Source organism: Hydra vulgaris, chromosome 02 (assembly GCF_038396675.1).
Source record: "Hydra vulgaris chromosome 02, alternate assembly HydraT2T_AEP".
NCBI lineage: Eukaryota > Metazoa > Cnidaria > Hydrozoa > Anthoathecata > Hydridae > Hydra > Hydra vulgaris.
Window position 1 is genome coordinate 16,805,867 of NC_088921.1, and position 22,287 is coordinate 16,828,153.

Sequence of the window (22,287 nt, forward strand, 5' to 3'; positions counted from 1 at the left end):
TTTGCTTGTTGTTTAGACATTAAGTATATGTAAAAGGAAAGCTTGTTCAATTTTTTAATATATTCTCTTACTTTTAAAAACCTTTTTTCTTACTAAAATTGCCAAATTTCATTAAAAAAAAAGCATTCCCAGACACCTTAAAACTTTATCCCAATTAGGTAACTATTTTAGACTTTAATAATGCTATACACAGAGACTGGGAAGAGGGGGCAGAGTGTATTAGTAATAACAGTAATGATGTTAAATATAGATTATATAATTGAATTAAATAATTGTAATGTAGTTAGCAACTGTAATGTCAGTATATTTACCATCATTTTAATATATTATTATTTTTTATTTATCAAAAGTAAACTACTTCATCTAACTTTATTTTCTAGCTATCATGGGTCCAAAAATGAAGTCTATGTTTTATGGTGAATGCATAAAGTATTTTACTAATAGTTAACTAATGTCTCAAATAAGCATTAACCCTAATACAGAGTGCAGTACAATTTGTAGAAATGGACATATTCTTTTATTATTTACAAAAAATTTTGTCATTAATCAAAACATCTCAACAAGTCACTAAACATCTTAACTCTTGCAAACAGACATCAAAATTTTTAAATCTTACCTTAAGAACACGAGAGAAGATTATAAAACTAATTTACAGGAACTGGAAAAAGCAGCCCATGACCTTTCTGTAAATACAACATAACAACAGAAAGTGTTAGAAAAAAGGGTGACATTGTAATGAGCTTGCACTTATGAGAGAAAAGAATAGAATGTTGTGATTGATACTCCTCTGGTTTCACTAAACTCTGTGTCAGCACAATAAAAAACTTCTTTGAACAGTTTATAAAGGTTGCTTCAAAGTTAAAATGTCTAGAAAAAAGAACTTTAAGGGCTTAAATAGTATAGAACTAATCAAATTTCATAGCAATATCCAAGCGACATTACTATGTTGAATGATGTTGCTCAAGAATTTTTTAATTAAAATATCATTGGAAAGAAATGGGCACATAATAGTTGAACAGTAACAATTTCTTAAAATTTCTGAAATAATAGTCTCTGAGACATTTATCTAAACACCTCAACATCAAAAAAATTATCCATTTCTAATACACACGCATAACGTTCTTTCAACCAATTAAAGCTCCTAAACCATGCTTACAGTCCTTAATGAGTAATGATAAATTATTAGGTTTACCATTGAAAGAGATTTGGTGAATGACTTTGATCCCAAAGTTGGGCTGGATTGTTTTGCTTGTATGAAACCAAGACAACTGAAGCTGAATTAAATGGCAAGCACTCTATAATTAATGTATTGTTGGGAACATTTAATTTATATTTGCTATAAGTATAATTTTGCCTAACGTATATTTTAACAAATTTCTGTTTTCTAAGTATTTGCAACATCTGTGATAAGCCATTTAGCAATTTTTAGTAAACCCAGTATAACTTGAAAAGATATGCAGTTGTTGCTGCTTTTAAAGAATAGTTTTTCACACATTTCACACCTTTATTTGATTACAAGATCAGTGTAATAACGGGTACAGTATGAACTTTTATTTTTGTACATGCCATTTTACCACTATCAAACTTCTGTTTTCACAAGTGAAATTTTTTTGTAAGGACTCTAAATTTCATTACCTCTGTTATGAAACCCTGGGTACACTTCTGGTTAGCTGTCTTAACAAATACATGCAATGATTGTTTTTTTATTTAAAATATTTCACTTGATTTAGACTTAACAAATACATGCAATGATTGTTTTTTCATTAAAAATGTTTCACTTGATTTAGACGCGGTCTTCTCTGTTTAAGCAAAAATATCTTAATTGTTTGCAATAAAAGTATGAGCATTTTTTAAATTGCGACAAATGCTTTTTTTTCTTATAATATACCAAGTCTCTGGTAGTACCGCGCTCAACTTGTTTTTTTAAAAATAGACCAAGATAGGTTGAAATTTCTAATCTACCTTGTATATTTCTATATCCCCTATAACGTTTTAAAGTTACGTTACGTCTCAATCGGTTACAATTGGTAACAAGGTTAAATTCTCTATTTTTTTAATTAAATATGAAGTAAATAAACTTGATACTCTTGATATTGCAGTAATGGTTTGTTTATCATTGCCATATTGCTAAATATTATCTTTTATTTCATTTTTATTGTAAAACAGCTTTGTCTCAATTGGTTACTTTGTCACAAAAAAACAATCTTAATACGCAACGTTACATCTCAATTTTTTTTTTTTTAACTTTATAAAATGTAACCAATTGAGACGTAACTAAATACGACTCAAACATAGTTTTTTTTAATGTGATGTTACATTTCAATTTGTTACACTTAAAAAAAAAAACAAAAAACAACGTAATGTAACGTTAAAAAATTTATATTTATGACACATTTTAATTGCGTTAACATAGTTAAAATACATCAATTAAATACATTTTAGAATTAAAACATTTTAATTCTTAAATTTTTTACGTTACGTTACTTCCGATTGGTTATACTTTTAAAGGTAATAAGTATCTTAGATTGCTTAACCGTACCATAAGTTATTTTAACTTTTAAAGGTACCTTTTTTTTTTTTTCTCATTACGCTACTTTTAAAGCTTTAAAAGTTGTATTTACCTTTAAAAAGTATTTTTTTTTAAAAAACCCACAAGCGTGGGTTAATTTTTTAAAATACTTTTTAAATTACAATAGTTTTGACAAGCATGTTATTACGTTTTCAAAAATCAAATACATAAATAATCAAATACTCAAATAATATTGTCACTAAAACAATTTTGTTAAATACCGTAACTCATGATCATGAGTTACGGTATATAACAATGCCTTTTTTTTAGACATTTGTTACTAAAAAATATATTTTTTTAAACTGCTAATTATTATTGCTTGTTTTAATTGTAAAATAGATTTGTCTTAATAAGTTAATTTTTTTTTTGTAACTAATTTGTCGCAAAAAAAAAAAAAGTTTGAATTCGCAAAGTTACGTTTCAATCATTTTATTTTAACTTAAAAGTGCAACTTTTAAAAAGTGTAGACTGAAATGTAACTTAACGTTAAAAAAAATCTATATTAGAGACATATTTTAACTACGCCTTTTATCTAGATTTTGTTACGTTACATTACGTTTTTTTTGGTCAATAATACAAGCGTAGTACTTCACAAGTTTTTATAAACCCACAAGCAAAAATGCATATAAAAATTTCAACCTTTCTTCAGGGTTTCAACCTTTCTTCACCCTAATTTCAACCTTTCTTCACCCTAACCCTAACCCTGAAGTAATATGCTCAATAATTTGCTCTTTATATCTCTCTCTGTATATAGTAGCACTCTCTCTCTCTATATATAAATGTACATATAAAGAAAAAAAAATTATGCAGATAGATACTATAGATTACAATGTTACGTATCAATAGGTCAAAATGTTACCTGTTGTTACATAAAATATTTCATGTAGCCTTACGTTACAATGTTACGTCTCGGTTACATAAAAGTAACCGACATTTTGCACAAAATATAACAAATCCCGTTTATGTTACAATACATAACGTGACTTTAAAATGTTATAGGGGTATCTATATTGTATTAATTAATATTGAATTTAACATTGCTGCTTCTGCTGCCATTACTCATTCATGCATGTTTTGACTTGCATGAATGAGTAACGGCATGAAAGATTTATCACGCTAGGCATTACAATATTTTCTTTTATTTTATAATCTTTTATCTTAATCAGTTTTAAGCTTAATCAGTTATAAGATCAAAAGACCTTATATTATATAATAACTTGATGCAATAATAAATTCTGTAGTAATAAATAAAGCTTATGTTATTTTTAAATTAGTAAAGTAAATTTTAAAGTCAGGTAATTTAGTTAATTCATTTTAATAATAACACAGTTCAAGTCTTTTGTCAATTGTATTTAAAGTTATTATTCTGTGTTTTTATTTTTATTTTTTAAGAACTCAAAGTTGATGCTTTTCAATGGTCAAACTTTTGATAAAGGTCAAACTTTATAACAAGATCAAACCTTTGATAAAGTTGGTAATCATCTCAAAAACCTTTGCTTCTCACACAGTTAACTCTATGTTGTATGTTCAAGAACAAAATACTATAATAGCTTATTTTTTAAAATTCATCAACATTCATTACAAGGTATGTCATTAAATAAATGTTACACAATGTTGTGTTTACAAATGTATATAAATATAAACAATTATAAACATTTACTGTTTTACTATTAAACAACCCGTTTTTTAAACAAAACAAATTTTGCTTCTAGAAACCAGTTGTTGTTACTAAAAACCCAGTTGTTTTTACTGAAAACACAGTTACAGATTTTTTGACAAATTTTAAATAACTTTTAAAATACTTTTTATTTTTAGTTTTACTGTATGAAGCTTTTTTGACATTTCGAAAATTGAATACGAGGCCCGCATCCTATGAGGCACATAAGGTGTGGGTAAAAAATTGGAGTAAGGACTACCCCGCATTTTGTTGAAAGGGAGTGTGCCTATACCATAGGTAAAGTGGGATGAGCAGGAAGGGGGCTGGGCAGGACAAAACAGTTGTAAATTTTGCTATATTTGTAAATAAGTTTTGTTAAAAGGATATATATTTTGCTCCTAATTCAGAAAAATTCAAATTTCATTGTAAATAAATTTTGTTGAAAGATATATAGTTTGCTAATATTTATATTTTTCTCGATTTAAATCATTTGAAAGTTTTTATTTCCTTTCATTAAAATTTACTAATGAAGTATTTTTAAATACTTTTATATGCAAGATAATTTTATGTTGTAATTATTCAGACAGACTGCTTTAAATATTTTTGTAAATTTTAATATATATTAGAGAAAAATTGAAAAAAAAAAAACGTTTCTCATTAAAATTATGTTTATTAGAATGCAGTTCCTAAAGGCTGTTTAAACAATTGTTTCTTTGACTTAATTTACACTGGTTGCTCAGACTTTTATATGTTTATTTTAACATAATTGTTTTTCTTACAAAAGTAAGTTCACCAAGTGTTATTACATAAACTGTAACAATTTTTTTTTTATATACCTTATGATGTCAATTGTTATTGATGAAACATGTTAATAAAAATTTTTAAAAAAACTGTTATTTATTTGAAAACTATATATATATATATATATATATATATATATATATATATATATATATATATATATATATATATATATATATATATATATATATATATATATATATAATATATAGACGTCATGTTTATAGGGGGGAGGGGGTCAAGGTAAAAAGGACAAAAAAAGACGAGGGGGAGGGTTCATCAGAAAAGAATATCACCTTACAAAATTTTTTTTATTTTAGTTTTAATAACAGTGAAAACTATGTAAAGATGTGTTTTTATGAAGTCAATGTAAGGAAAGGAAATATTTTTATTTATTGTAATTTAAGAAAAAAAATTTATGTTAATATTTGTTTAAATTTTACTTTCGTTAATGTATAAATATATATATATATATTGTATATATATATATATATATATATATATATATATATATATATATATATATATATATATATATATATATATATATATATATATATATATATATATATATATACATATACATTTATATATATATATATATATATATATATATATATATATATATATATATATATATATATATATATATATATATATATATTGTATATATATATTGAATATATTTAAATTATTTATATACATGTACATAACGAAATTAGTTGCCCTACTATTAAAGTATCGTATTGAAGCAATCTGAGCTATTGCGCGTCATCATTCAACTTGCTGAACACAGATTTTCTGCCCACGATAAGAGGTAATTTGAAGTGTATAGGGTGAGAGTACAACTTTAGGTAATAAAAAACTTTATTGGACTATAATATGCCTAAATAAATTTTTTTAGCCTCTAAACTTATTCATTTATAATTTTTTAATTATTTTATAAGAAGCCTCAAATCATTGGATGAGCTTGGTGCTGAGCTCAAAAAGAGATGCTATTATCTTTGCAGAAGTGCTTCATATACTCAGAGCAAAACGGAGCAAACTGTTTGAAGGAAAGAAACATACCCGCACGGTTCCAATCAAGTTGATGCAAGCCCAAAATGATCTTCATTCGAGTCATGTGAATGATCTGTTTTGTACAGCAACTATAAGAAATGTGGAAGAAGTTTGCTCTTTTTTAGGCCCCAAGGATGTGTGTTTTATAAGTCAAGACGATAAAGCTTGGATCCCAATATGAATCACTGCTGCTAACAAACAAGCTTCTATATTAATGCATATCAAGTTTCTTTTCCTGATCATGTTTGGATCATTGCCGCAAAGCACAAGCTCATCCAATCTCTCTACGCAGGCATTGAAATCAAAGCAGATGGGCCTGGAAAATCTGATGCAGTTTCCTATTTTGATCCCACTTATATTGCTGTTTAACCAAATTGGACAATTTTTAACTCTGTTAATCATTACAGAACTCATCTAGACTCTCAAGGAATTCAAATTGATTTTTAATATCAACTCTCTATCAAAATACTCTCTCTCTCTCTCTCTCTCTATATATATATATACATATATATATATATATATATATATATATATATATATATATATATATATATATATATGTGTATATATATATATATATATATATATATATATATATATATATATATATATATATATATATATATATATATATATATATATATATATATATATATATATATATATATATGTATAGCAAGACTCAAGGAAGTAATGAATTAATTATCTGCATTGCGACTTATGTTTAAGGTAGGACGGTGGATCTTCTTTTGGAAAAACAGAATTTTGATTTTGCTAGAAAGATCTGTGCTTTGATCTTTTCAGGTCTGACAATTGATTCAGCGGTGGTTGAATATCTTGATCTAGGCAGCAATAGGGAGCTTGATGCTCGTCCTCATTTATTGAAGATCAGGAATGGTTAGCCTTTCATGTGCATACCAGCCAATATTTCACGCAAATTGTGAAGTGTGAAAGTTCTGAGTGTTATTCTTTAAAAAGGAGCTCTTATTTCTATGTTATTTCTGGTCGATTTCTGCCTTCACTTATTGCAATCCACCAGTCAGATGATGGCTTAAAAACTATAACCGTTTCAGACATCACCAGCAAGAATTGTTTTCCTTCTGCATTTTTTCATATCGCCTCCAATATTCATAGCACCATTCCTCAATCATTAAAACCATTCAAACTTCTTCCTTACGAACTGTTTGTCCTTCTGTGCAATCAAGTTTATATCAGAGAATCTGTAAGAATTGTAACTTGTACTTTGCCTCCCAAGTCATGGTAAAAAAGCATGTCAGCATTACTCCTTCCATTTTTATTTAACCAAATAGCTATTTGCATTAGAATACCAAATACCGTTTTGCAAGTTAGACCTATTTGCATTGCCGCCAAATGCAAAAGAGAGTAAATGGCTGTAATTATGGTAGAAGAGAACGTCACTTTTGCTGAATGGCTCGATGAAGACGAAATTGAAAGAGAGGGCCTTAAAATTTTAAATATTACAACTATTTCAGTCGAATTCGACTGCCCTATTCCAATCATATCAATTGACATTTAAAAAATCCTTGGAGGGACGAATAGTTAGAGATGTTCGGACTGATTGACGTTTTTCTGTTCGCCCGTGTTCGTACGGTCCGAACCACCGAACCGGTCGAACACGAGCAACAATAAATTTGTCAAACAACCCGAACAACTTGGACACCCCAAACACCGGACAGAAAAACTAATGTCGAACCGAACACCGATCGATCACCGAACAATCATTGAACTAAAAATCTCGAACGCGGTCGGACGTCGAACATGCAAAAAAATGAAAAATAAAAAATGACACAAGAATCGGGCAATTTTTTGTTGTTGTTGTAATTCTTCATATTTATTGGTATTTCATATTTACAGGTTCGTAGTAATTTCTAGTACAGATTTAAGTGAAGTATATACCGGTAGTAAATTTAAAAAAAAAGTTGAGTAAGTTTTCAATAAGTTTTCTTAGTGTTTGTCCTTGGCATTGAAATGGGAATTTTGCAGTTCCTTGTCCATTCGAAGTAGCATCAAGGCTTTAATTGTTTCTAGTGCAAGATTGGCTCTCCTGTCATTAGTAATCAGCTTTGCAATGGAATTCATTCGTTCACTTGGGGCTGAGGTAGCAGGAATGGCAAGAACAAAGCTAGATACAATGAACAATACTGGAAATGTCTCTTTATTTTTTCCCCACCACTTTAGTGCTTCATTCCCCAAATTTTTTAAATCTTGAACATTTGGTGCCACAACTTCAGTTCTACTATATTGTTTTATTTCATTATTCTCAACAGGGGCTGTTGAGTCAATAAAGGAAGAAAGTGAAGGCAAAATGTGGTTAGAAAAAGGCTTGGTAGAGGAGTGCTGCTTTTTCTGAGGTGGAGAATTGGTCAGTGATGAGTTTGTCTTTTCAAAATTACAATATTGTATAAGACGTCGCAGGTTTTCCTTTGTTTCTATAAGCTTGGCAGAAGCATTTTGTCCGAAGACTTTGAAAGACTTGCAAAAAGGAATAAGAAACAAACCAATGCAATGAATATGATTTATTTTGAATTTATCAGACAAAATGTCAGTTGCAAAACTTGACAAGTACGTAATAATATCTCTTTGGTTTTCATAGTCCTGTGTGAAGACCTGAGAATCATATTGAGTTTCAAAGTCAGAATCATTAACCCAACGCAAGAAGTTTTCAACTGGAAGAGTGTTTGCCAAGTCAGTGTCATCATCAATTACATAAGACTCAGGATTGTCTGATTCAGGAGTAATGTTCAAAGGAATCTGTGCAAAAGATGAGGAGAAAGACTTGAAGTAATCTTGCATACTAAAATTTAACAAAATTGGCATATAAATTGTTGGATAGGTTGACCCTTCCAATTCATCACTTGCAGCTTTGAAAACTTTTAAAAATTTAACCAAAACCTCCAAATGATTTTTGTCGATTGCCTCAATTGCTACCATTTTATTAGTTCGTAAATGAATCAACAATTCATCATACATTAGAAGAACTCCTTTAAAGAGTGCCAGATGTGAATTCCAACCTGTAGCTACATATTTTTTTAGAGTCCGGCTTAATTTTGCATTCACATTTCCACTCTTCACGAATGTAACAACTTGATAACAATTGTGAAGAAGATCATGCAAAGATAAGCAGTGAATTTTCAGTTCAGATAGTTTAAAAAGTTTTGTCAAAACATTGTTCAAGATGTGGCTGCTACATGAAATTCTTGTTGATTGCAAGATTTCTGGACAAATGTCTATATCTTCTATTGCTACTACAAAGCCACTATCTTTGAAGGCACTCAAAATATTAGAACCTTGATCAGTAGAGAAAATTATTCGTCTCAGTCCGCCAGCAGTATAGGCATCTACCTTTTTAAAATTGTCAATGAGATATCGAGAGACGATATTTTTAAAAAAGAGTTTTTGAAATAGGAGGTAACACAGAAAAAGCCATTGCAGCCTCCTGTACTTGATTATTTTCAATCCAATGCAGCGTCATCGATAGATATGAGTTTCTGTGAAACATCAGTCCAAATGTCAGTAGTTATGCCTACACCACTTCTTTCTAGTTTCGCTTTGAGTATTCGGCTGATTGTGATTCTAGACTTTGAAACACTAGTTTTCATGGCTTCAGCAACTTTGTGTTTGGAAGGAAGAATGTCTTTAGCAGTAATATGTCCCCGATAAGTAGCACCAAGATGAATAGCAGTGTTTATGATTCAAATCCTTCCCCATAAATTGTTACAAATGGACGAAGATCAGTACTAAATAACGCAAGACAACTATTCAACATCGCATTCTTGTGGTTTATATGAACTTGCACAGATGTTTTGAAGGTAGAATTTTCCTTTTTTATTACTGGCAAAATAGACTGTGAAGGATCTTAAGCTGTTGGGGCATGTGTTTTTAAATGTCTGATCAAAATAGTAGTGCTACTTAGCTTTTGGTGAACAGCTTTTTTACAAATGTTACAAATATTTTTGTAATATTTTCAACAGGTTCGGTGGCATGTAATTTGAAGAGCAAAGAAAAATTCATCCAAACTTCTGACTTGCCTACACCAGTAGTTTTCGCTTTCAAATGAACAGAACCACTGGAAATTTGTTCATTTAAAATTGCATTAAGTTCAATGACTTCATCTGAAGTCTCATAGATATCTTTTATAACATGCGCCATTTTGTATTTTTGTGTAATAAGTTCTCGAAAATGTGTAACTAATATTCACCAATATCCTGTAGTCCAAGGAGAATGAAACTTTTAAAAGTCTTGAAATAATTTAAAGCTGTGGTGAATAATTTAGATTAAAATGGAATAAATTCAAGAGAGATAATAATGCTGATCAAGTCTTACAACCGAACAGTCGAACACTTTCGGAAAAGTCAATCAATTTTAATCGATTTGGCCCAGAAATACCGGCCCGGTCAGACGCCAAACATGACAGCCATAAAAAAGTCGGACAATGGCGGACATTGGACAAAACATTCTTTAATCAGAACTGAACATTTTGATCAATGGACACCGTTGAAAATTTTTCAATTCAAACCGATCAATCATCTTGTAAAACTTTTTTGACTCGGTCGCACATCGGACACAATTTGGCCCATGTCCGACCATCTCTACGAATAGTGAGGCAAATTCCCATGACACACTTTGATTAAATTATAGAATATGAGTAATATGACTAAAGTTTTTTTTTCAAGGAGACCTACAAAAACAAACAACTGAAACAAAAATGAAATACTCAATAAGCTACCTTTATGGACAGCCCCTTAATTCTATTTTGTGGTTGAGGTTGGTACAGCTCAAAAACCAATTCTGTCATTACCAGTAATGACAGGTAAATAGATTTGGAGTGTTTATATGTGAATTTATTATATGTGGCATCTTTACTGCTTTTATATTTCTATATCATAATTGCTTTTTTAATTTAAGATTTACTGTACAATGCTTTTTTAGCATAGCGTAGAACAAATGAAGGGCCCACATCCCATATTGTACATAGGGTGTGGGTCCAAAATGGTCTCGAAGATCGACCCTCCTTTTTTGAAGGAGTTTGCCTTTAGGCAAAATAGGAGTGGCGGCAAAACATTTAACTACATCTACAATTTACAATATTTTTGCAGTTTGTTAATCTAATTCTGCATGTAACTGAAAGTTTTTTAATATACCTTTATATTTTGTTTTGTTATTTTGTGTGTGTGTGTATGTATGTATGTATGTATGTATGTATGTATGTATGTATGTATGTATATATATATATATGTATATATATATATATATATATATATATATATATATATATATATATATATATATATATATATATATATGTATATATATATATATATATATATATATATATATATATATATATATATATATATATATATATATATATATATATATATATATATATATAGTAATTGTAAATAAAATAAATTTCTTTTTGTTTTAAAATTTTTTAAATCAAAATAAGAATTTTTGTTATGTTTGTCTATTATTCTTCACTACGTGACGAAGACAAACAAGACATAAGCATAATTACTATTATTTTAATTTTGCTACCTGTAATTATAGATTGAAAACTGTTTAAAGTATTTTAAATATTTAATTAAAAATTATCAAAATATAGTTACTTAAAGTACTTTAAACAATTTTCAACAAATATTTAAAAATAGTCTAGTTAATTTTTATTAAAATATTAAATAATAGTTTTTCTAATTGTAACAAAAGTTGTCCACCGCTAAACTATGTATTCAATCAAATGACATAACTTTTCTAACATCCTTACATATTTGCCACTCTTTTAAGAGGTTCAAATTGGAATGGAGTCACCAACATTTTTGTAGTTATCAAAATGCAAATGCAAATAAAAATGCAATATAATACAAATATAACAAGACAATTTTTTATCCACATCCAAATCAACAAAACTTAATAAGTTAGTATAAATCAACCCAATAGTCAATATTTTATGACTTAACATTTTGTTGTGTGTGTTTAAATCAAAACTTATATAAGTAATATATAATACTATATAAATCTAATTTAAGTAAAATATATAAGTTTAAAATCCTGACATTAGCTGTTAATAAAACGAGTTATAAACGAAAATAGTAAAACAGTACTACTTTTAATGACAATTTTCATTTTGTCAAAAATCTCCAGTTGTGTCTTAAACTGAAGCGCTTAATGTTACATAGAACAAAATATAGATTATTTTTGTGAAGGTTTATTTATAACCACCGCAGATTGATAATGAAAAAGAAAAACCCAACTTAATTATGTAGTTTTAAACTCAATTGTTTAAGAAACTGTGCAGCAAACTCTACACATTTATTATTCAAACTAGATATTTTGACAACAGAAAAAAACTGTGCACATTTGTGATTCTGTTAACTGTGCAGTATTAAAGTCATTGTAAGTTCTTTTAATGTCGCAAACTTAAAGAGTGATAATTTGATGAGATTACCAAACTACCAGAATTGATTCAAAGTTTTGCAATCTCATTTTTGAACCACTGTCACTGTTTCACCAAGGCCATGAACACCCCTATAAAAAGTTGCTACTGGTATGCTAAACACAGGCCTCAGCAGGAATGGCCCACCTCAACACTTGTGCAAGTCACTTAACACGAGCAAAATAAAGCCTGTGCAAAATACTACTATTCTTTTTTTGGGTGCGGTTATTAAGATGCTCCCAGAAGTCCTTACGGTCTTATTACAGAGCACTGCAAAAGAGGATTACTAGGATGTTCACATCTCCTTCCTTATCAACGTTGCTGGTTGGGCTGAAGCTAGCACTAAACCTTGGACATCTTGGTTTTGAGCCAGAGCTCTAACTACTGAATCACAGTTGCACAAAACAACAAAATTTATGAATGTTTTATTAAATTTAATTATGCTTTTTAGGTTTAGTTGTATTTTACTTACATAAACAAAAATAGTAAAACAGCTTGATAATGAATAAAATACTTATTCATTATTAAGTTTTTGTGAGGGACTTTAAAGGTAAAAAAATTTAAAATTTTTTGAATTGAAAAGAAAATAGACAGAACAACATGGTCTGCCAGACAACAACAATTGAAGAATACAAAATGATGTTATCAGAGGCAATAAACAAGTTAACAGCTCATTCCTACATTGCAAAATGTCAAGCAAGATACCTTAGGCGACAAAAGAAAAAGTTGGCAAAAGACTGCTGTATTGTCTTAGATGATTTTGATTGGTGCTAAAGTCAATACACATTGCACCCAATTGCCCTCTATTTATAAAACAAAAATGACCAGCTTAAAGAAAAATCATTTTGCTTCATGTCAGAAGATAATGAGCATGACATTGGTTTTGTGGATAAAGTTCAGACACAAATAGATAACTATTTAAAAGAAAATCATCCTAATATTTCAAAGATTCTTTATTTTTCAGATGATTGTGTGACACAGTATAAAAACAGCAAAAATATTTGCAATATTTGTCTCCATTAAGATGATTTTGACATTGATGCAGAGTGGAAATTTTTTGTTACAAGTCACAGTAAGTCACCATGCAACTGCAAATGCAAGTCTACAAAGGCCCATAAATGACCAGATAATGAATTGTAATAAAATGTTTGATTCTTTAATATTATTTGTACAAATAATATTAAAGATATTACTTTTTTCAAGATTGAAAATGAAAGACTGACAAAATTGCACACCACTTTGAAAAAATGTTTTCAGCTAAGTACAACAATTCCTGGAACTTGGAGCTATCTTTAATTTAACCCATAACCAATTTAATCTATAGATACTTATAGCTTTAAACAAACAAAAGAAGATTTTAATATAAAAGGCATGTTTTCTTTTTCTGGTATTCTAAGTATTCAGCCTAATTAGCAAATTAACATCAATACATTGAAATTTGGTGAATTTATTCTGTGTAAATGTGATATGTTTGATTGGATTATGTATGATAAATGAAATTGACAATATTGAGCAAGATGTTATGGTAACATTTATGCACCAGCACAGTCCTTTTAAAAGGTGGCCACAGGTTTTTAAGGAGATTTAAAGGTGAATTAAAAAAAAAAAAATTTTCATAGATTTTAGAGGATTTCAAAAATAAAGTGACACTAACATTTTCATTTAAAAACTGTAAGAATGCCTTGCTAAGATAAATAAGATAAAGTTAGGGCTTAAACACTTTTATTTAAACTAACATATCTACACATAAAAAATATTAACTTAAAACAAATCAATTCCATACTTGCATTAGAAATATAACCAACTTAACATTGCACTAAACAGATGACTTATGACTTAGTAGCAAACAATAAATAATCAAAAATCATTAAAACACACAACCAATTTCAAATCCAAACTTCATATTTCTTATTATCCAGTCAAAAAAAAATCAAATTAGAAAAAGAAAAAAACAGTTGAAAAACTTAAACATCCAAGTCTAAATCTAAGCTTTCTTGTCAATAAGTACTCTTTTTCCTGAATTCAACAACTTTGCTGTTTCCTTTAAAAATTGCAACTTTATAGGGACTAAGACATCTTTATAGCATGATGAAAGGTATTCATGACTGGTATATTGCCCAGGCTTACATTGACCAAGTTGCTTGCTTTTTGGTAAATTTTTCCAAAAGTCAACAATCATAATAATGTTGGGCCATATTTCCATAGCTCTCTTTGCTACTTTCTCATTTTCAATCCAACAATGGCTACAAAACTGGAGAGCATAGTCTGAAGACTGAGCTTGAATAACATTATCAAAATCAGCATGACAGGAAGGGCTCTCATGTAATATCTTATACAATGAACACAATTGAACAAAGTAATTTGTTCAATTTCCATCCTGAAGCATTTGTACCATTCTTGAACGAACAATGCATTGTGTGAAGGTCACATGATCCAATTGATACTAACTGACTGAGTTCACATTCACTTCTCTTAGCATCTTAGCATTCAAAAGGAAACCTGGAGCATTTTATTTTCTTCTAAACCACGCACACACATTTACAGAAATTTATCATAACATCGACAGCAGCAGCTTTACCCAAAAATTCAGAGTTGCAATATATTGTTTTTACCATCTCTAATGAGGAGTCCCAGTATCTAACATGCAAATCTATCTGACTCATTTGTCTAATGCCAAAGCCCGCTATTCTCAGGTAATAAAATCTTGTATTTCATCTCAAAAATTAGGCTCTCGTGACTTCGGGAGAATCTTTAACAGTGTCTATAATAAGGGCAAATATGTTATTCCATCTCTCTAGCATGGTTCAGATATTGATACCTCACTTAAAAAGCTGAATTGTTTGCTAAGATCTTCTCGTCAAACATCTCTTGATTTCACTAATCGAATTCTATCTGATATAGCAGACAAACAGGTTGATCCGTTGCTTGACATTTGTATCACTCCAGCTTCTGTATCTAAAGTAATTTCCTGCTTAGACTCTTCTACAGCTTGTTGTCAGGACAACATACCTGTTATAGTGTTGCAGAAGTGTTCTCCGGAGCTATCATATATACTTTCAAAACTATTAAACAAGTGCTTGTCAGTCTTGTTATCCAGCTTGCTGGAAAGTGACATCTATTATCCCTATTTTCAAAAATTCTGGAGAGCAATCTGACTCATCTAAATACCATTCCATTAGCCTTCTTACTAATATAAACAAGGTTTTTAAGTCTTTAATTAACAAACACTTAATCTTGCATCTTGAATCTAATAAATTATCATTGATATGGATGGATATGGATATAAATGATCATCGATATGGATTTTAATTTTCTTTGTCAACTGCTGATTTGTTAATGGTAATAACTGATAGGTTTTATTGTGCATTAGATAGATGTGAAGAGGCTAAGGCTATTGCTCTCAACATTTCTAAAGCCTTTAATAAAGTTTGGCAAGCTGATCTTTTCCATAAGCTTTCTTTGTTCGATGTATAAGAAAACACCTTTAAGATTATTAAATCCTAACCGATCATAGCATAAAAGTTGTCCTTAACTCTTCTTCATTTCCTGTAATTTTAGGGGTTCCTCAAGGTTCTATCCTAGATCCTATACTTGATTTTAATTTATATTAACAACCTTCTAGGAATTCTCATATCTAAGCTGGCATTGTTTGCTGATGATACAATCATTAATACTTATCTTGATAAGAAGCCAACACTCTTTGATTGCGTTGAGGGGGTATTTGAGCTTGAAAAGGATCTCACTTCTGCTGCAGCATGGGGCTATAAGTGGTTGGTTAACTTTTACTCAAGTGAAATTCTGTATTTTTAGCTAATCGCTATTGCAATAACCTAGATCTTCCTATGTTTATGAATGGTAATGTACTCACTAAATCATCTACTGTTTGTCTTCAAGGATTAACTCTTACTTCCAAATCTTTCTTCGAAACCATATATCAAATCATCTAAATTAATTTAGATATTTAGATACTTATATTTAGATACTCTAAATTAATTTAGATATTTAGATACTTAATATCTAAATATCTAAATTAATTTTAAATTGAAATTGTTATTTCTTTAAATTCTATTTTATTATAGGTAATCAGTGGTCTGTATGCGGTATGGACCACATACAGACAACTTTTAAAAAAACTAATTTGTTGAAAAAAACTTAGGCATATATTTATTATGTTATAAGTAAAGTTATAAGTAATTAACTTAATTAAGTTAATTAAATGTCATTAATGTTATAACATAACAATTGTGGTTTCTCCTTTAATAACTTTATAACTTTGTTTTAATAATCTGAATTTAAACTTATTTTGTAATTGACGGTGATTGATTGTGCTTAAATAGGTATTAAAAAATTTTTTTTCAATAAATTTTTTCAGTTTTCATAATGGTTTGTCATTATTATAAAAAAAAACCCATCTGCCTCATATACTTTAAAAGATATTAATTCTAATTTTGCCCACTTATTGCAGACAATAGCAGCTAATCAGAAAACTTATCTGTAAAGTCTTGTGGATGAATAGTAAAATGCTACAGTAAGGGGGGCCACTATGTCATGTTTCTAAGGCTATATTTTCTTAACCATTGTATTTGGAAGTCTGAAATTTCGAATTTAACCTAACTACATAATGCACATTACAATATGTAAAAATCAGGAAAATCAAAGATGGTAACCCGCAGGACATTGGTTGAAATATAATAATTTGACCCTATCATTTATCATCTATGACTCAAAACTATTCGATGAGTAAAAAAAAAACATGTCTTCCTAACGCCACCAACTATTTATTTATTGATCAAACTATTTTTAAAAGTAATAATTATACATAACTCATGAATAAAACTAAAACAGTAGAGAATTAACAAAAAAATTTCACTGATTTAAAAATATAAAAATCATCCTTTACAAATAAATTATTTACACTTTGAGTATTAAAATGTTGTAAACTGTCTAAATAAAAACAAAATAAGCAATGAATCCAACAAAAACACAAGAAAACATATAACAAAAGAATTCTATCTCAATGTCCTTAAAAATCAAAGATAGATAATATATAATTCTTGAACACGTCATGCGATAAATGTGCATAAAATTGTGTATAAATAATCTCTCTCTCTCTATATATATATTAATATATATATATTTATATATATATATATATATATATATATATATATATATATATATATATATATATATTTATATATATATATACTTACATATATATATACTTACATATATATAATATATATATATATATATATATATATATATATATATATTATATATAATATAAATATAAATATATATATAATATAATATAATAATCTATAATAGATTAGTATATATGTATGTATAATCTAAAAATATATTTTTAACATATATATATATATATATATATATATATATATATATATATATATATATATATATACATATATATATATGTTGAAAAAATAAATTTATATGATAATCTATAATAGATTAGTTTAATAGTATAATCATCTATGTATGTATAATCTAAAAATATATATTTTTAACATACATATATATATATATATATATATATATATATATATATATATATATATATATATATATATATATATATATATATATGTTAAAAAAATAAATTTATATGTATACTGATAACGTATTATATATTGTCATAACAAGTATTAATCTATATATTTATTGTATAAATATCTTTATTCAGTTTATGTTTGCTTTTTATCAGATATTTTTGCAGATAATCGGTCAGAAAAGAACTTGTATGGTTACCAATTTGCAGGGGAGGATCCAGCATTTTTTTGTCTTTGAGATTGCGATGATTGGAGCTTGGGAAAAAAAATCTAAAGTTTTTGCCCCACACCCCTGCCGCAAACGTGAGAGCTCACAGGCAAAATCATTGCAGTTTTTTTGCAAAGCATCCTAATTTGACATAAGTATAAACATATAAACGTTTGGAGTTTGCTCTATGTCTGGAAATTAGCTATCTTAAAGACCGAAAAATGCTGGATCCACCCCCTGCCAACTTGTTGGCAGGGGTGTATCCAGCATTTTTTGGAAGAAGAAGATTAGAGAAGAAGATGTTCGGAAACTTAAAAATATATTGTTTCAGTAATGCAATAAGATAAAACATGATAATATTATTCTTGATTACACCAAAACAGGGAAAACCAAAAACACTTAAACAACAAATGAAAAAAGTAGAAAAATTGCTACACAATACTACGTCAACCAATACCATTCAAAAATTCGTATTTGTAAGAAATTTTTCTGACAAATAATATTTCCTATTTAGGGAAAATGATTTAATGGTGTGTTACCTCGCCAATATTTATCAGGTGAATTAGCTAAGAAAACTCGTGATGGAAACAGACGAGAAACAAAAAACAATGTTAAACGAAGCCATAAGAAGTTTTATTTCAAGTCTTTGAGCTAGAGAAAGCCATTATGGTTGCAACAAATGTGTAAAACTTTATCTTCAAACATGTTCAAAATATATTAACAAGTTGTACAATATCTTTAAAAAGTCACTTATGATTGATCTTTCTTTTCTTTTCTTATAAGAAACATTTTCTATTTTTTATAAGAAATATTTTTTGTTTCTTATGAAAAACATTTTGTATACAAAATATTTTACAGAGTATTTGTTGGTGAATTTAATTCCTTTCTTTTCATTTGAACCGCCTGCTTCTGATACTTGCACATTTGACAATGATTAAAAATTGCATTTGTATTGGAAAGGCTGATTATTTAATTAAGCTGAAAATTCATAAGAGTTACGATACAAGAAACACTTTACTCAAGGCAAATTAGCTTATATAATTTTGGCCTGTATGATTTGAATAGCAAATTAAACTCTTACACCTGGTTAGAATTCCAAGCAGGTTCAAATGATGTTGCCAGCAGTTGATGTTGCAAGCAGGATCAAATGACGTTGCCAGTGCAGTGTATCATTTTCTAACAATACTTATGCCAAAATCATTGCATTTCACTAATGATTTTGACAGACTTCGTTTAGTTGGTAATGGTAGAGGTCAAAATAAAAACAAAATTGTGTTAGCAATGGCACAATTTTGGCTGTTTAATTCATCAAATCATATAAAGAAAGTTAAGTTTTTCCAGTGATTAAACATAATTTTTTACCATGTGATAGATTATTTGATTGGATTGAAAAGATATGAAAGAAAACAATGAAATACTAGAGCCCAGTGGTTTTGTGCAATTTTTTAAGTCATTGTAATACTATAAAACAGACTTAACTTAAAATAGTTTGTAAAAGACTGGAAAATGTCATCCATTTTGACATAAACCTTGTGTTGGATTTTTACAATTTAAAAGATTTATATTTAAGTAAAAAGTTAACAAACATAGGAAATAAAGGAAAGAAACATGCGTTCAATCCAATAAATATAATGGAAAATCGTTTTATTAGTTAAGCAAAGCTCAAAGATATACATCATTTACTAACTGGAATGGAATTCCATTTACTAAATGGAAAACATATATATAATATATAAACATGGCCCAGGAGTTTTTACATCTCTCTGTCTGATACGGGCTTTACCCTTCGTGCCAACTTAATATAAAATTTGTCATGCCATCTTAAAAACTCTTTTTTCTAGCATTTTTGTCAGGTAATTTTTTTTTTGCTGCCCCCCAAACAACTTGCCACCTGCAAAAGCAGTTGCTGAACCTACCCTATTTAAATTAAACTCTTCATATTTATTATTAAAATAGTCACTAGTCAAGTTTACCTCAAAAATTGTTTTTTAATTTAGTTAGAAAATAAATTTCCAATCAAAACCAGATCAAAAAAAAATTGACAAGCAAAACCAGATAGAACGTTTTTTAATTTTTCGATTAAAATGAAATAAAAAATAGCATGATTTTTAAATTTTTGTCTGAAACATTCCTTCTACTATATCTTCTGATTTTTATCAGTTTAACCAACTGAAAAACTTTTTTACTAATATATCGGAATTAAAAAGAAGTGAATTATCAGGTTTTGCAAATACACTCCTCAAATGTTCTTAGTTGTTTACTGCAACAGCAAAAAAAGTTGTCAAATAAATAACTTTAGTTTTTATTGTAAATTAACATAAGAAATGTCAACTTATGGTGTATTAAAGACAACAAATATTCTTAGATGTTTACCACAATAACATATTTGTTCAATATTGACTTGAATAGAATTAAAAACTATTGAAAATTGCTGTGTTTTGTTTATAAATGTGTAAATAAAACTATTTTTTATTTTACAAAGCTTTTAGGCATTTCTTTTAAAACCACAATTTGTAATGATTTATATTTTATTTATACGAACGAAAGTCTAATATTTAACATTTAAACTTCAAGTTAATATAATTAAAGATTATATCAAATTTTACAGAATTAACAAATTTTACTTAAAAATTTAGAAATGAGATTTTAAATTTTTCGGGAAAAATCCATATATTAAAAATATATAAAATATATTTTTAAGGGATTCTGATAAAGAATAAATATAGTAATTACTATATTAATTCTTTAAAATTATTTATATATTGCTTTTGTAATAAATAAAAATAATTATCCAGAAAATAATATATCTGTAACAGTTGTATAGCTTTTTGTGCACTTGTGAGCACCATAACTAAAATTAATCAAAAAATGTAAGATAATTGCAAAAGCGAACTTGACGTATTAAAGTTTATTTGCTACGAACTGACTTCACTGTGCTAAATTTTTGTGGCTTAACTTTTAAATAGGTGTTTTAAGGTCATAGTTTTTAATGGTTTATGATTATAGTTCTATATTATAGTTCAGTGTCTGGAACAATCATGAATTAATCTATAAAAGAAAACTTTTGAATTTTAACAACTAGAAAACTATTGCTTTAATATTACTTTTTTGCTATAAATATATAAGCAACATAAATATATAAGCAACTTAAATATATAAGCAACATTAAATATATAAGCAACATAAACATATAAGAAACATGTATATATAAACAACATTAAATATGCAAGCAACATAAATTTTTTATTTATTTTTATTTTAAACATCTTCCCTTCCAACAAGGCTGCAAGCAGCCACTAATTAAAGTTGGAAGTTACTGAAAGAAAAAAGATAAAGATTGTAGAGCAAGATAAAGATTGATGGACGACTTAAAAGACTGCAAATTATATGAATTAGGAAAGCAAGATGAAGGAAGCGAAATCCAAAGAACTGATGTTCGAGGAAAAAAACTAGATGAATAAGCATTTTTGGAGCACTTAGGAACAGTCACAGAAAAAGGATGACACATATTTGAATGATGAGTAACACGAGAATGAATTTTAGTAGATGGCACAAGAGAAGCTAGCTCTTTAGAGCAGTACCCATTATAGTATTTGTAGAAAAGAGAAAGAGAAGCAACATTACAACGATGTGATAATGGTTGGAGGTTGGCTGCAAGAGCATGTCCAACTATGTTTACAATGCGTTTTTGCACCTTGTCTAAAAGAGAAAGATCATCATTAGAAGATATGCCCCAGATATGGCAACAGTATTCCATACAAAGCCGGATTTGAGATTTATAGAGATAGAGAATAGAATCCGGAGTAAGAAAGTGACGAGGTCGATAAAGAGATGCAACCTTAGCAGATGCTAATTTTGCAACTGATTTGATGTATGGTTTCCAAGAAAGATTGGAAGTAAGAGTTAATCCTAGAAGATGAAGAGTAGGTGACTCAGCGAGTACATCACCGTTCATAAATTTTG

At 28.3% G+C, this 22,287-nt stretch overlaps 1 protein-coding gene and 1 long non-coding RNA gene across 3 annotated transcripts in view; one reads left to right on the forward strand and one right to left on the reverse strand.

The window, feature by feature from the left end:
* Nucleotides 1–22,287, reverse strand: part of LOC136076778 (uncharacterized) — a 159,456-nt gene that overhangs the window by 29,339 nt on the left and 107,830 nt on the right. The window lies entirely within an intron of this gene.
* Nucleotides 3,747–4,670, forward strand: LOC136076413 (uncharacterized). Its single transcript, XR_010636251.1, has 3 exons — nucleotides 3,747–3,864; nucleotides 3,962–4,154; nucleotides 4,385–4,670. It is a non-coding gene; the product is annotated as an uncharacterized LOC136076413 (long non-coding RNA).